Below are 9,938 nucleotides of genomic sequence, written 5' to 3' on the forward strand. Positions count from 1 at the left end.
CTACAGTGGCTGTTGTTTCATGTTGGCCATCCTACACTTCTGGTTTCCTTTGTAGAAATCATTTTCTAGTTTTTTTTATTTTTTGGTGGGGGGGGGGGGGGGTGTATGGTATCTTGTCAGCTCTCATTACTATAATATGACTTTGCATATACAGAGCATCATTTAAGACCATCCATCCATTTGCTTCCGCATATCCTTTTTTGGCGCTGGAGCCTATCCCAGCTGTCAAAGGGCGAGAGGCAGGGTACACCCTGCACGGGTTGCCAGTCTGTCGCAGGGCTAACACACAGAGACAGACAACCATTCGCACTCACATTCACTCCCACGTTCACTGGTGACAATAGTTATGGTTCTTGGTATGTTATTCAGCGATGTTGAGTTTTTTGGACTTTTCTTAGTAAATATCAAGTAAATCTCTGATTCTTGGTTTTTCTTGGCTTTATATTCATGTTCCCTTAGTGCTAACTTGGTGCGTTAGTTCTGTTCTCAGTCCTTAGTCTTGCATATTATATTTTTTCCTACATTTATGGGTCAAGTCCCCACCACTGATTTTCTCCTTCCTGTTTTATTTTGGCAACCAGTGTCTGGACCGTCGGCTCTTTTCCTGGAAAAAATTATTAACTTTAAGTTCAACCTTCATCTACCCTGTCCTACATTTGGGTTCTCAATCTTTCACCATTCATCACAGCTAAATCTGATAACTGTGACCATTTTCAAACTGTGAAGTCATTGTCATTGTTACATCCTGTGAGGCTGTGGGAGTGCGTGCGGGTGGGAAAGTTTATCCTACCCCTTTGGTGACCAACAATCCTGTTATAGAACCTGTGTTCGATGCCCTCAGTCAGCAGCACCCAGATGTGTTCCCGGTGAGCGTTCTGACTCGGTCACGTGCCCAGCAGCAAGGTGGGGGGGTTGATTTGTCAGGATCAGTGATTGGCTCTATTCTAGAGAAGGATGTGATGCCCTGTACTGATGAGGGAGATAATGGAGCCTTAGAGTCGCCTCAAAGTGTGGTTGAGCCAGCTCCTGAGTCTGAAGCTCCTTTTCTGCTCACCCGGGAAGCACTTGTGAAGGCTCAGAAAGAGGACCCTTCATTAGTTAAGTGTTTTACCGCTGCAGCTCAGGATAATGGTGGTGAGGGGAGCAAGAAGCAGACATTTTTCATTTGGGAAGGTTTATTGATGCGCAAGTGGACCCCAAGGCCTGGAGAAGACTGGAGTACAGTGCGGCAGATAGTGGTTCCGACAAGTCTGCGGCGGCATGTGCTACAGTTAGCACATGATCATTCATGGTCAGGTCATTTGGGTGTCACCAAAACGTATGACCGTATACTGCAGCATTTCTTTTGGCCGGCAATGAAAGCAGATGTAGTGCAGTTTTGTAACACCTGTCACACTTGCCAGCTTGTGGGTAAACCGAACCAGATAGTGCCCCCTGCCCCTCTACGTCCTATCCCTGCTGTCGGTGAACCATTTGAGCATATGGTAGACTGTGTTGGCCCCTTACCAAAGACGCGGGCAGGGAATCAGTTCTTATTAACTATAATGTGTGTGTCCACTTGATTCCCCGAAGCAATTCCACTGCGGAGAATCACCACAGCAAGCATTACCAAAGCATTAGTCAAATTCTTTACCACCTTTGGCCTCCCGAAAACTGTGGAGACGGATCAGGGTACCAATTTCTTGTCCAGGGATTTTAAACTGACTTTACAGTCCTTTGGAGTTTCTCATTCTGTGTCTAGTGCTTATCACCCAGGGTCACAAGGTGCACTTGAGCGGTGGCATCAAACTCTCAAGGCAATGTTGAGTAAGTATTGCCATGACATGGGAAAAAGCTGGGATGAAGGGGTCCCTTTTGTATTGTTCGCTATACGTGATGCGAAGCAGGAGTCTTTGGGGTTCAGCCCAGCTACCCTGGTGTTTGGTCATGATGTGCGGGGTCCACTAAAAGTGCTGAAGGAGAGTTTTCTCAGTGGTTGTGTGCCTAAAACTAATGTGGTGGAGTTTGTGAAAACATGTAAGGACAGGTGGCAACGGGCTACTTTGTTAGCAAAAGAGGCTCTCTGTGTATCCCAGGCAAACATGAAGAGACGATTTGATCAAAAAGCAGTGGGAAGACATTTTCAGCCTGGGGACAAAGTTCTTGTGTTGCTGCCCGTGCCTAATTCTGCCCTCATGGCTCGTTTCTCAGGCCCCTATGTGATAGTGAAAAAAGTGTCTGACACCAACTATATTCTCAACGCCCCAGAACGCAGAAGGAAGACTCGCCTATGCCATGTTAACATGCTGAAACCATACCATACCAGAGACACCAGCATGACAGAACCATCAGACACCGCTGGGACGGCTGTCCCCAGTTCAGTCCCTGTTACCCTGCTAAGTGTAGAAGTTAAGGGTGATGATGATCTGGGTACCCTTTCTGAGGGACAGCAATGTGGGCGGTTGTCAAATTCTGTTTTTTTAGCTAAGGCCGAGGCCCACCTGTCTCATCTTCCTCCGTCCCAGTGTTAAGATGTACTTGACTTGTTGCACTCCTACCCGTCTCTCTTTAGTGACGTACCCTCCCGTACCAATGTTTGTGAGCATGACATTGATGTTGGTGGCGCAGCCTCAATCAAGCAGCATGCATACCGCTGCCCCGTCGCCAAAGGTGAAATGATGAAAAAGGAAGTTGAGTACTTAGTAGAAAACGGCTTGGCACTACCTAGTTGTAGCCCCTGGAGCTCCCCATGTCTACTAACACCTAAGTCTGATGGCACACCCCGTTTCTGCACAGATTATCGGAAGGTAAATGCTGTAACGGTCTCTGACTCGTTTCTGCTTCCTCGTATGGAAGACTGCATCGACAGCATAGGCCCTGCCAAATTCATTACCAAATTCGATCTCCTTAAAGGCTACTGGCAAGTGCCTCTCACTTCCAGAGCTTCAGATATTTCTGCATTTGTCACCCCTGACCACTTCATGCAATACACAGTAATGGCCTTTGGCATGAAAAACGCCCCAGTTACCTTTCAACGTTTGATGCAGTTGGTGTTGGGAGATGTGCCCCAGTCCAATGTGTATCTAGATGATGTAGTGCTATACACAGACACGTGGGCAAATCATATGTCCCTCCTGAGGACAGTGTTTCAGCGGCTAGCCGAGGCCTCGTTGACCCTCAATCTCGCTAAATGTGAGTTTGGTAAGGCAACAGTCACTTACCTAGGTAAGCAGGTGGGGTTTGGACAAGTCCGCCCGGTGGAGGCGAAGATTGCTGCAATCCTGGACTACCCGATTCCAACCACCAGACGGGAACTAAGGCGGTTCCTAGGTATGACCGGATATTACTGGTGTTTCTGTAAGAACTTTTCTGTGGTCATGACTCCGCTAACCAAACTGTGTAGCCCAAAGGTGCCTTTTGAATGGTCAGCTGAGTGCCAGCATGCCTTTGACTCGGCAAAATCCCTCCTGTGCAGCACCCCTGTCTTGGCAGCTCCTAACTTCTCTCGACCCTTTAAGCTAGAGGTCGATGCCAGTGCCACCGGAGCCGGGGCTGTTCTACTGCAGGATGATGATGAGGGTGTGTGCCATTCGGTCTGTTATTTCTCTGCGAAGTTCAAACGCCATCAGCTGAACTACTCTACCATAGAGAAGGAAGCCTTAGCTCTGCTTCTGGCTCTGCAGCATTTCGCAGTGTATATGGGCTCCAGCTCTTCCCCGGTGACCGTGTTCACAGATCACAATCCCCTCATTTTTCTGAACCGGATGTACAGCCACAACCAGCGACTGATGCGCTAGGCACTGCTGGCCCAGGATTATAATCTGGTGATCAAACACAAAAAAGGTACTGACAATATAGTAGCTGATGCACTGTCACGCAGCTCACAATAAGGTGTTGTTGTTGTTTTGGTAGAGCTTGAATGTAAGGGGGGGGTAATGTTACATCCTGTGAGGCTGTGGGTGGGGTGTTTGCCCGCTCTCTCCGCCTCCTCCTCTCTTGCCACTCCTACCCCCCCTGTCTCTCTCACTCTCCTCTCTCCCCAGGACACAGCTGCTCTTGATTAGCCTCGTTTGCCACCTGAATCCAGTCAGCAATCACATCTGAGGTTATATAAGCTGGGGATGAGCAAAGGTGGTTTTTTCCCCTCTGTGGCTCGACGCATTTTTCTGCTAGGTTTTGGACAGACAGCCTCCTTGAGAGTAGATGGGCTTGTGGGCCCTGGAAGTGTCTCCCCGTGGTGAGAAGTAAGATATGAAGTGGGAAGTGCCTCCCTTATTTGTTTGATAGCTTTTTCTTTTGTTGCTGCGAGTGTTTCCTTTGTTTCTTTGGCATTATTGGTAAAACGGCGTTGCCGGCTCTTTAAGTTAACGTCATTTGTAATAAAACTATATTATTATAGAACAACTCTGTCTGTTTTCCTTTTCGTTCTGTTTCCAGACCCATTTGTTACTGGTCCCCTCACTCGCATGCCTAGACCCTTTCGGGGAGGACGTAACAGTCATATTAAAAAAAACCCTCTTTGTTGTATCTGCTGAAGGCAGCCATCAAAAAATGGGTGCACTGCAGTTGTAAAGGAAACGACAAGCCAGAAACAATATTCAAGTAACTTGTGGCTACAAAGCTCAGTTGGTACTAAGTTGGGCCCAAAATGTTACACCACCACCAGTCTAAATTGCTGAATTTAAAAAAAAAAAAAAAAAAAAAAAGTATTTATACAGGTAATGGCCTTCACCGCCGCTGCCTTCTGCACGGCTGGCCTCCAGACCTGCTCTGTTATGAGCTATTGAGCCATCAGCCCCCAGGCCGACCCACTGAACAGTGTTTGAACTGTTTTTGTGAGCTCTGATTTTGTTTCAAGTCCTTGGCCGCCCACCCGGGTTTCTGTCAAGGTCCTGGGAGTGACCCAGTGTTTTGTGTTTGACTCCCTGAGTCACTCTGTGTTACCTCCGTGCATCTTCCCATGTTCCACTCTGTTTTACCTCCACGTGTCATCCTGTGTGTTATCCTGCATATCATTCTGCGAGTCATGGTTTTAAGTTTGTTTAGTTTTCCTAGTTTAGACTTATCTTAGTTTCTATTCTCGCCACCTCTGTTTCTGTCTGTATTATCACCTCATATAAATAAAGCTCACTCATTGCATCTACATCAGTACCTGTTTTTGGACCCTTTTCCCTTCAACCCCGCACAACTGCCGCAGCCGTGACACTTAAGACTCAGTGTTTCATTTACAGGAGAGATGTTTTAGCATAATTACAGCAATAAAATGGAAAGAGTAAAATAATGAAAACTGCATAATGTTTACAAAAATCAGTTAAGAGAGCTGTAAATCCTTCTGCAGGGTACAGGGAAAGGCCTCTTTCTAAACTCTGCATGAACTGTTGACAATGAATGTCATGAAGTCTTGGGACCACAGACTATGACTAAACATGTAATCTGATAAGAGGTGAGTAAACCATATTATAGATAAAATACCAGTGAACCATCCTGTGTAGTTCTAGCTAGAGAATAAAAAGTACAGCAGTGTTTTAAAGGTTTACTGTGAGTTATAAATTTCAAAGCTCTGTGATAAGTCCAACTGATAGAGAGAATGAGCTGGGTCATACATGCAATTCAATCATGTGGCCTCCTTTTTACCCCTCCTGGAGCATTGTAAAAAGGAGGTTAATGCAAGTTCCAAGTATACCATATTTACAAGAACCTTTTTTTCTTTTTTGCTCTGAGACTCTTTGAAGACATCACTCATCTAGGCAGGTTCAGTCAGGTACAGCAGGAGCTTAAGCAGCAACAGGAAGAGAGCTCAGAGCATTTTAGCTTTATGGCCCCTGAAACTGACATGCAAATGCCCTCCAGCTACAGCTGAATCTGCTAATATTATGTATACTTAAGGTTAAAATGAAACATTAGAATAATTGTTGGCTGGGTTAGGGTTAATTAATTATAATTAAAGACATTGCAGAGTATTTTATGTATATATAATGTTTGAATTCTGCAGCCTGGCAGATTAAATGAAAGCGATTGTTTCACACTTTTAAAAAAGTAGAAAGAACATTTTCTTGTATCAAGTACTTGATCTTAGCAATAATGTACACATTCACTGAGCCAATGTTGTAGCTACACTGTTGCAATATTCTGAACTTCCAGACAGAAAGGGAGCACATTCCTGTGTGACTAAAGCACACCACCAATTACAAGAAGCAGTACTTGATAAACTAATGCCGATTGCTGTTCAGGTAATTCAGTTCATCTGAGCTTTATTTATATAGCACCAATTCACAGCAACACACATTTCAATGTACTTTAGTTTCTGTTGTAAAGAGTCTACAATATTGAAAAGATCCCCTGTGAGTAAGCACTTGGCGATGATGGGAAGGAAAATCTCCCTTTTAACAAAAAGAGGCCTACAATACTGGGTCATAAGTTTATTATTAGTTCAGTTTATTAATTTTTATTTAAAAAAATGTTTTTTTCACTTTGGTTTAACTTCAGTTAAACCTAACCACTCGGCTGGATTACTGTAATGCACTTTATATAGGGCTCAGAGCATCATATATTCCCCATCTACAGAGGGCGCAAAATGCCACAGCTCGTCTTTTAACTGGCACTCTAAAGTTTGAGCACAATTCCCCTATTTTAGCTTCACTTCACTGGCTGCCCATTTCTTTTAGGATTCATTTTAAAATTCTTTTATTTGCTTTTAAAGCTCTCCATGGCCTAGCCCCATCTTATCCCTCTGAGCTGCTACAGCCTTATACACCCACCCGCTCTCTCAGGTCAGCTGATCAGCTGCTCCTGAATGTACCCAGGACTGGGCGTAAACTTAGAAGAGAGCGTGCTTTTGCTGTAGCAGCAACTGTGGAACAATCTCCCTTTAGAGATTAGACAGGCCACTTCCCTACCTGTTTTTAAGTCCTCCACTTTACCCTGGCCTTTGACACCACGTGAGATGTTGGTTTTTATTTTTTAGTTTTGTTTTAGTTGTTTTTAGTTGATTCTATGCTGTTTTATCTTGTTTTCTTTTTTAATGTAGGACTGTTTTAATTTTTATGTATTATATGTTTTATTTATTTATTTTTGCTGTTTTCTGTTATTCTATTGTTTTTAACTTATTTTCTGTACAGCACTTTGGTCCTGTGCTGGGTATTTTAAAGTGCTTTACAAATAAATTTGGAAATTGGATTCAGTTAGTTTCCAGATTTCTTCTTTAAGTTTTTTTTTTTAATTGAAAAACTAGTTTTACTTCAGTTTATAAAATTGTGAAAGCTGTTGAATCAGTCATGTAGACATCCCAGCATCAGACAAATGTACCAACGCTTCAAACTAATTTATAGATCAAACCTGAACAAAAAGGCCAAACCTAAGTGCATTTATTATAAGTTTTATCTAAGTGTCATTTTACTTCAAGACATTCAAATATTTCATGTCTACTTTTTACTTTAGCTTTACTAAAAGACCTCAACACAGAGTTGTGAATAATGACACTGAATGTTTCGAAGACTTTTCCATGCTGTACTTATTTCTTTCAACTGATGAGTAAGCTAAATGAATTAAGTGAAAACAAATACACCGGAACTCATCACGACAATCAGTCTGTCATAGTTTTTTTTGTTAGACTCAATATGCAGAACTGGTGCACTGACACTGGATTTATATAGACTGAAGTAAAATTCAATAATGCCAACAATGGGAATTGTGAGCTACGGATCCTGAGCTCCAGGGGAAAACAGTTTGTAACTCATTCAGAGCACACAGGATTCCTCTGCAGAGAAGAGACAATGATAAGGCAAATGTATTATCTGTATTATTTTGAGGTCTTTTCCTTACAATATAAAGTGCCTCGATGCAACTGCTGTTGTGATGTGGTTCTATATAAGTAGAATTGAATTGTATTGAATACATGATAGCTGATTATTCTGTAAATAGTTTTAAATAGTTGTACAAAAAAAACCCCAACAACACCTGAGGCATTGGCTGAGGTATTTTTATGTAAAGTTGGATATAACTTTCAAAAATGTGTGCAAAAACAAGGTATTTGACATTGCGGAGAGCTAGTGTCGATAATATGGTGGCTCCCTGCAGAAGTTCAAAGGCCAAAGATAAGGTGTCATCCAAGTATCTGACCCAGTGGCAAGGTGCTGTCCGTTTGAAAGGGCCAAGAGCTTTACTTTCCACTTCTTCGATGTAAAGGGTGACATTGTGTAGCCCACTGCACTTCCATATTTTGTCTTTGGAAACACTTGTTTAATTAAAAATAGATGGTGGTAAGGCAGAAGTCTAACGGCGTGCAAATCTGATCGGGGGTAAAGCTGTTTCTGTTTTCTAAGGAGCTGTGTTGCTTTTCTGACAATACCTCAGTTTTAGGGATACAAGTGAAAATGGAAGCCACATCAAAGAACGCTATGATTTTATTTGAATCCAGTGTACGTTTTGGGACCTTTTTGGTGAACACAGTAAAGTTTTTGATATGATGGAAGTCAATATATACAGGGTATAGTATCCCCAGGGTACAGACGGTGATATGTAGAGTGGACAATGTCGTTTCCTTTTCAAGTTGTCGCACCCAACTGACGACTGTCTTTTTGTAGTTGCTTGTGGGATCTCTCCTTAAGGCTTCATGGGTATTATTGACACCGAGGAGTGTAGTAATCTTGGTATAATAAGAACAAAAGTGCACCTTGCCTTGTCTGTTGGTAATATGGTGATGTTTTGGTCTTTGCTCAGGGATTTGACGGCCTTCTTTTCTTGTATTATGAGGTCAGACAGAGAAATTCTTGCACTGGAGGAGGTAGCTGAGACCTTCATCCTTCATTCAAGAAACTTAAAGTTGCTTTCTTTCCGAGCTCCTTAGATTATCATGACCCAGATGACTGAGAACTTACACAGACTAGTCTCCAGTGGGTTTCCAGCATGAATCCTCTTGACTCATTACCTTGTGTATTACCCTTCGTTAACTCATCCCACTAGTTGTGCTGTTTTTTTTTTCCATGGAATATTTGCAGGATTTTAAGTTCAACCTTCAATTACCCCGTCCTGCACTTGGGTCCTCAGTCTTTACCTCGCATAGCTGAATCTGATAACTATGATAATTTTCATACTCATCGTCATGTCCAAGAAACCACCACTGACCTAAATATTTTTTTAACCTGTATTTAAACAGGTAATCCTATTAACACTCATTGTTTTGTTTACAAGAGAAACCTTTTTCAGATAGGAATAATAAAATTCAAGCAATAAAGTAGAAGCAATAAAAAAGAAACATCAGAATCAGAACAACAGAATCAAATATCGAAAACTGTCTGTTTACAAAATTATATTAAAATCAAGAACAAGTTCCCATTTAGGAATTCACAAAACCACTTACACATCTTTTAAACTCTGCAAACAAAATCAATTGAAATAGCTGCAAATACTTCTGTATGAACTGATGGAGTTGTGAGTGTAAAAAAATCTTGAGACCACAGACTATAACTGAATATGTAATCTGACAAGAGCTGTATGAGTCAGAAATAGATTTAAAGATAAAATGTCCACCATATATTTATAGATACAATCCCAGTGAATAGTCATAAAGAGTGAGGGAACATCCTTTGTGATTCCAATGAAGACAAATCAGCTAGAGATTGTAAAGTGCAGCGGTGTCTTAAAGGTTTACAGCCACTTCTAGATCCTAAATGCCCCATGATAAAGATAGTCCAAGAGATAGAGAGAAGGAGCAGGGTTATTCATGCAAACAATATCACCATTGTCAAGGAGGAGTAAAGAGTATTTTTATGAGTTTCAACAGAAAAACTTGAAAAGATACAGTAGAGGGAAATACTGCCCATACTATTTGTACTTGAAACACCCGAGCCCGAGCTCATCAAAAGCTATCAAAAGCTAATTGTAATTGTTGGAAAACCATGTTGGTGGTATGAGCACAAACATAATTGTGTGATCTGCATATAAATGGTAAAATACATTTA

Source organism: Oreochromis aureus, linkage group 6 (assembly GCF_013358895.1).
Source record: "Oreochromis aureus strain Israel breed Guangdong linkage group 6, ZZ_aureus, whole genome shotgun sequence".
NCBI classification, from domain to species: Eukaryota; Metazoa; Chordata; class Actinopteri; order Cichliformes; family Cichlidae; genus Oreochromis; species Oreochromis aureus.